Raw genomic sequence first — 6,000 nt, 5'->3', positions numbered from 1 at the left:
GATGTCCATAAGGGGACAAGTTGTGTGTGTGTGTGCCTATGTGTACAGGGGATATATGGGAACTCTCTACTTTCTGTTCAATTTTGCCCTGAACCAAAAACTGCTCTAGAAGTGTTGGTTAATAACAGTAAAAGACAAAGACCCCTTCTGACCTAGGGAATCTCTGGTGATGGATGGGGAGGGCGAAGTAGTCCCCTAGAAAGTGGAAATTTTACAAAGTTCTTCAACTGATTTTGTAGAGCTAGGTTTGGAACTGCTACCCTACTCTATGCTACTCGCCCAAGTAGTGGTTCCCAAACCAGGTGTCAGGCTTCAAGGCCATGCAATATTCCTCATTACACTGTCTTGGCCCCAAACACATGCTTTCCCCTCTCCCTACAAATCAAGACTCTAAAATGCCAAGGGTAGAAGAGCAGTACTTTCCCGTGTACTGAATATGGGGGAAGGGAGAGCAGTCAAGCATGGACTGGCTATTCTAAGCCCCAAATGGGCTGAAGCTGATAACGCTTTGAAGATCGACCACGGCAGAAATATCTTGTTTTCTTTAATCCATCAGGGGGTTGTCCCACTTATTGAGTCCCACAGCTGCGGTATAGCACGGAGGGGGCCTCCCTGAAAGTCCTCCGCTCCAGCTCTCCGATTGGCGCTGGGGGAACAGGAGGGGAAGCGGAGGCTTTGCATCGAGCCTGCAACACGGGGCCCGGGCATCGAGGCCGAGGAGTCGTGGGTAGAGCCCCGATTTCAGCCAAGATGGCATAGGACGTAAGTAAGCGTGGAAAGCAAAATGGCTACGCAAGCGCAATTCTGTAAGGCCGAAGGGACGTTCTTCCAACCTCTTAAATTTCCCGGGCGCCACGCCCCTCAGTTGCTTGCCCTGGATTCCAAGGTGTCGCGCGGGAAGTGACCTCACGGCGGTGGCGTGGAGACGTGGGGGCGCTTCCGGCGGCGGCGGCGGCGGCGGTGACGGCCGAAGCTGTAGGGGTGGGCGTGGAGAGAGTTCTTCTGTGGGTCCTCTGGTATTGCGTGGTCGGCTTGGTGTGGTGTGCGGAGGAGCTCCAGGCCCGTCGGGGCGGAGGTGGGAGCGAAGGGAAGAGGCTGCTGGTGTGTGGACGCTCGTGGGAGGGGGATGCCGGGCTTGCTTTAGGCTTCGGAGTTCCAGGCCTCATAGACCTTTATAGAGGAAGGCAGGCAAGAGCTGGGGGCTTCATCGGGTTCGCAGGGGGCCAGGTACTATGGGCGGCCGCAGGAGTTTGGTTTGAGGTGGGAGGCTGAGGACTGCAGGATTCTAAATAGTACGGGGATTGTGTGAGGCGTGAGGCATTAGCTGCTTGGGCCCTTAGTCCAGCCTTGTTGGTGGCTGCTGTAGTTCATTGGCTCACTGATTTCTTCATGCCTCAGTTTCCCTTTGCATAATGAGATATGGTGGCAGAGAAGAACGCCAGTGCCACATCCATGACTAATAGCTTGAGGACAGAGGTGAACTGGAGGGTAGAAAAAGAGGATGCCTGAGAAATTTATACTTACCAGGTCACATCTTCTGAATCCCAGGAAGTTATCCCTGGATTCATTTCTGCCTTTGGTGCAAGTCTGTGGTTCTTATCAGTACTCTTTGTGTGATATTGATTGTATTTATCAATACTTGACTTGTTGAGTGGCTAAAGTGTTTTGGTTTGTGGGAGGCATAGCCCTTGTTGGCTTGGTCAATTGATTTTCAATTAATCTCCCAGTAGCAATTGCTTCGCCTAACTCTGCAATTGGGATATTAGTTGAAAATCAACTGACCAAGCCAACAATCTTCTCCTCTGGTTACAGATAAGGAACTCACGACCCAGAATGGTTTTTCTTTTCTTCCCTAGCCACAGACCAAACCGATTTCAGTCTGCTGTCTCAAATACAGGTCTTCACCCCACCAAAACAGAAATGGCTGTCTCCAAGCAGTTTAGTATTTCAGCTGGACACCCAGATGGATCCTAATCTTTTTTTTTTTTTTTTTTAATGAATGGCAGATTAGGTGTACTGAGCACAAAATTCTCTTAGCTGGTTTCTCTGTATGATGTAAAAATGGTTGTAAAAACATGACTTTTTGTTTATTACCAAATTCTTGGTAGAGCTTCCTTGGCATAGGGTTATGGGGCTAGAAAAGTGTCTCAAAATTTTTGACCTGTGACCTGCAGTTAGATATATTTTACATCACGACATTACTCATTGTGCCCCTGCACACTCAGTGTCTACACACACACACAGCCCCACCCACCGATGAAAAGTTTACTTACCCTTTCTACAGAAGATGCATTCTAAAAAAAAATTGGTTGCAACGCACTAAATTGTGTCTGAGCCCTAATAGGTCGTGAGGTATAGTTTGAAAAATATTAAGGGCGGGCACTGTGGCTCACGCCCGTAATCCCAGCACTTTGGGAGACTGAGGCGGGTGGATCACCTGAGGTCAGGAGTTGGAGACCAGTCTGGCCAACATGGTGAAACCCTGTCTCTACTAAAAATATAAAACTTAGCTGAGTGTGATGGTGGGTACCTGTAATCCCAGCTACTTGGGAGGCTGAGGCAGGAGAAACTCTTGAATCCAGGAGGCAGTGAGCCAAGATAGTGCTATTGCACTCCAGCCTGGGCAACAAGAGCCAAACTCTGTCTCAAAAAAAAAAAAGAGAAGAAAAATATTAGACTAGGGCCGAGTGCAGTGGTGAGAGGATTGCTTAAGGCCAGCCTGGGCAACATAGCAAGACTCTGTCTCTAAGAAAAACAACATTAGAAAATGCTTAAAATCTTTGCCATTTGTGAGATTCTGTAATTAATACATTATCATTTTTCTTTCTTTTTTTTTTTTTTTTTTTTTTGAGACGGAGTCTCGCTCTGTCGCCCAGGCTGGGGTGCAGTGGCCGGCTCTCAGCTCACTGCAAGCTCGGCCTCCCGGGTTTACGCCATTCTCTTGCCTCAGCCTCCCAAGTAGCTGGGACTGCAGGCGCCTGCCACCTCGCCCGGCTAGTTTTTTTGTATTTTTTAGTAGAGACGGAGTTTCACCCTGTTAGCCAGGATGGTCTTGATCTCCTGACCTCGTGATCCGCCCGTCTTGGCCTCCCAAAGTGCTGAGATTACAGGCTTGAGCCACCGCGCCCAGCCTCATTTTTCTTTTCTTATTCAGAGAAGGGCTTACTAGATTTCTCCTAAATTCAGCCAGAACAGCAGGACAGGACATCCAAATTGTGTCTCAAAGGAGTATAGTGACCATAATGATAGTGTGTCAGAATTTTAGCAAGGCATTTATGAAGTCTTTTTTTTTTTTTTTTTTGAGATGGAGTCTCATTCCATTGCCCAGGTTGGACAGAGTACAGTGGCACAATCTCTGCTTACTGTAACTTCCGCCTTCTAGGTTCAAGCGATTCTCCTGCCTCAGTCTTCCAAGTACCTGGGATTACAGGCATGCGTCACCACGCCTGGCTAATTTTTGTATTTTTAGTAGAGATGGGGTTTCACCATGTTGGCCAGGCTGGTCTCGAACTCCTGACCTCAGGTGATCCACCCATCTCAGCCTCCCAAAGTGCTGGGATTACAGGTGTGAGCCACTGCGCCTGGTCTTACTAAGTCTTATGATAACCGAGTGGGTGAGATGGAGGAATTTGCCAGATTGTGGTAGAATTAGATGGAGTCATGAGTTTGAGCATCTGTGTATGGAGATTTGATTTGTGAGCACTACTTGCAGCTGGAATTCTGGTGATCTGAACTGGGGTTTCATCACTTTATACAATTCATGTATTTGAAACCTTATCTAGAAGGTTTGCTTATTGGATTTGGTGCCTTTATGAAGTAAAGAAAGAGTCATTTGGTTGATGATTGCCAGAATGGGAAGAGATCTCAATATATTTACTCAGTGCTGTTTAATGAAATGGAAGAAGCTTGTATAAATGTTGAGAAATTGTGCTTGGGTCCAAAAAAAAAATCAACTATACCTATTGGGGGAGGGTGGAGATGTAACCTCACAGGAATTCCTGTAATAAAAAGATTTGGTGTTTTAATCACCAGTCAGTGGTGTGGTTAAGAAGGCTGTGAGAAGAACTGATGTGACCTGCATTAGTATATTGTGTTAGGAAAATACAAAACGTAGAATGAGAAAGGTTGCATCATTGGTAGGCTTGTACCTGGAATATTAGGTTTGGATCTAGATGTGCTAAGAGTAAATTTATGGGCAGAAGTCAAAAGTCTGAAGATATGGTGGTGTTGCTTTAGCATGAGTGATTGTTTTTCTCCTTGTCATTTCAGACTTTCAGGTATAGGCCGGGTTATTGGTCTTAAAACTTCTTCTTGAGAATGTCTGAAAGACTGGGGAATCTGTTAGATCTTATATACTTCTAAGTTGGCACCTGAAACTTTTCATCGTAGATTTAAATAGTGTAAGTATTTAATTTTAAATAGTTTAGGATGTAATTTCTGACAAGTAAATATTGACTTCTTAAAAATAAATATAAAATTACCTAAATACAGTATCAATTTGATGTTTTAAAAACATACAACTAAACTTTTGAAACAGACTAAGAAATATATAACATGGCTTGTTACATTACTTGATTTTCAGACTTTAAGCCCATCTTGCATTTGTGAAATGAACCCTACTTAGTCATGTATCTACTACTTTTTACATGTAAATGGATTCAATTTGCTAACATTTTGTTAAGAATTTTTGTGACTATGTTCATGATAGATTTTGGTCTGAGGTTTCCTTTTTTTTATGTCATCTTTGGCCTTAGTAGCAGAGTAATTATGACCTCATAAAATGAATTGAGAAGTGTTCCTTCCTCCTCTGTTTTCTGAAAGAGTTTGTGTAGGATTGGTATTATTTCTTACATGTTTTATAGAATTTACCAGTGAAGTCCTATGGCCCTGGGTTTTTCTCTCTAGGAAGATTTTACTAATTCAATTTCATAATACAGTTAGTTGAGTTAGTTTTGGTCATTTTTATCATTTTGGGAGTTTGTCCATTACATATTTTTCCTTTTTCTTTTTGAACTTGTATCCATTCCACTTTTCCCACAGAATTTTATCCTAAAGCAAAAGTCAACTTGCTGCGAAAGACCAGATGAAAGACTTTATGAGCCAAGTGGTTTCTGTGATTACTGCTCAACTATCACTGTAGTGAGAAAACAGCCATAGACAATATGTGGCCGGGCGCAGTGGCTCACGCCTGTAATCCCAGCGCTTTGGGAGGCCAAGGCAGGTGGATCTCGGGGTCAGGAGATCGAGACCATCCTGGCTAACACGGTGAAACCCCGTCTCTACTAAAAAATACAAAAAAAATTAGCCAGGCGTGGTGGCAGGCGCCTGTAGTCCCAGCTACTCGGGAGGCTGAGGCAGGAGAATAGCGTGCACCCGGGAGGCGGAGCTTGCAGTGAGCTGAGATCACACCACTGCACTCCAGTCTGGTTGACAGAGGGAGACTTCATCTCAAAAAAAAAAAAAAAAAAGCCAGGTGTGGTGGTGGGCGCCTGTAGTCCCAGCTATTCAGGAGGCTGAGGCCAGACCCAGTCTCTACTAAAAATACAAAAGTTAGCTGGGAGTGGTGGCAGGCACCTGTAGTCCCAGCTACTTGGGAGGCTGAGGCAGGAGAATCGCTTGAACCTGGGAGGTGGAGGTTGCAGTGAGCCGAGATCGCTCCACTGCACTCCAGCCTGGGTGATATAGCAAGACTGCATCTCAAAAAAAACCCCCAAAAAACAGAAAACAGCCGTAGATGATATGCAAGTATTTGTGTGTAGTTGTGTTCCAATAAAACTTTATTGGTAGCAGACCAGCTCTGGCTTAGGGCTGTAGTTTTCCTACCCATCCTAAAGTAATAAATTTTATGCTTGAAAATTTAAAATTGATCATCTAGTTATCCACACAAATCAGGATTATGACAGTAGTGTGGAAATCGATTCCCTTGCTTGCATATCTTTATGTACCCCCTAGGGATATGTGTATTCTAGTTTAAAGACCAGGACTTGATTTCCAAGATGT

General features: G+C 44.8%; 1 protein-coding gene across 11 annotated transcripts in view; it reads left to right on the top strand.

The window, feature by feature from the left end:
- The first annotated feature begins 900 nt into the window (after nucleotides 1-900).
- The window catches only part of EDC3 (enhancer of mRNA decapping 3), a 62,456-nt gene continuing 57,356 nt past the window's right edge, over nucleotides 901-6,000 (top strand). For 3 of the 11 annotated variants that reach the window (XM_077938250.1, XM_077938248.1, XM_077938247.1), the window contains exon 1: nucleotides 928-1,075. The gene's annotated coding sequence lies outside the window, so the exon portion shown is untranslated. 11 annotated transcript variants of the gene reach the window in all.

The sequence above is a fragment of the Macaca mulatta genome, chromosome 7 (genome assembly GCF_049350105.2).
Source record: "Macaca mulatta isolate MMU2019108-1 chromosome 7, T2T-MMU8v2.0, whole genome shotgun sequence".
Taxonomy (NCBI): Eukaryota; Metazoa; Chordata; class Mammalia; order Primates; family Cercopithecidae; genus Macaca; species Macaca mulatta.
The sequence above is the reverse complement of the archived record's forward strand: the minus strand, read 5'-3'. Positions and strand labels throughout refer to the sequence as shown.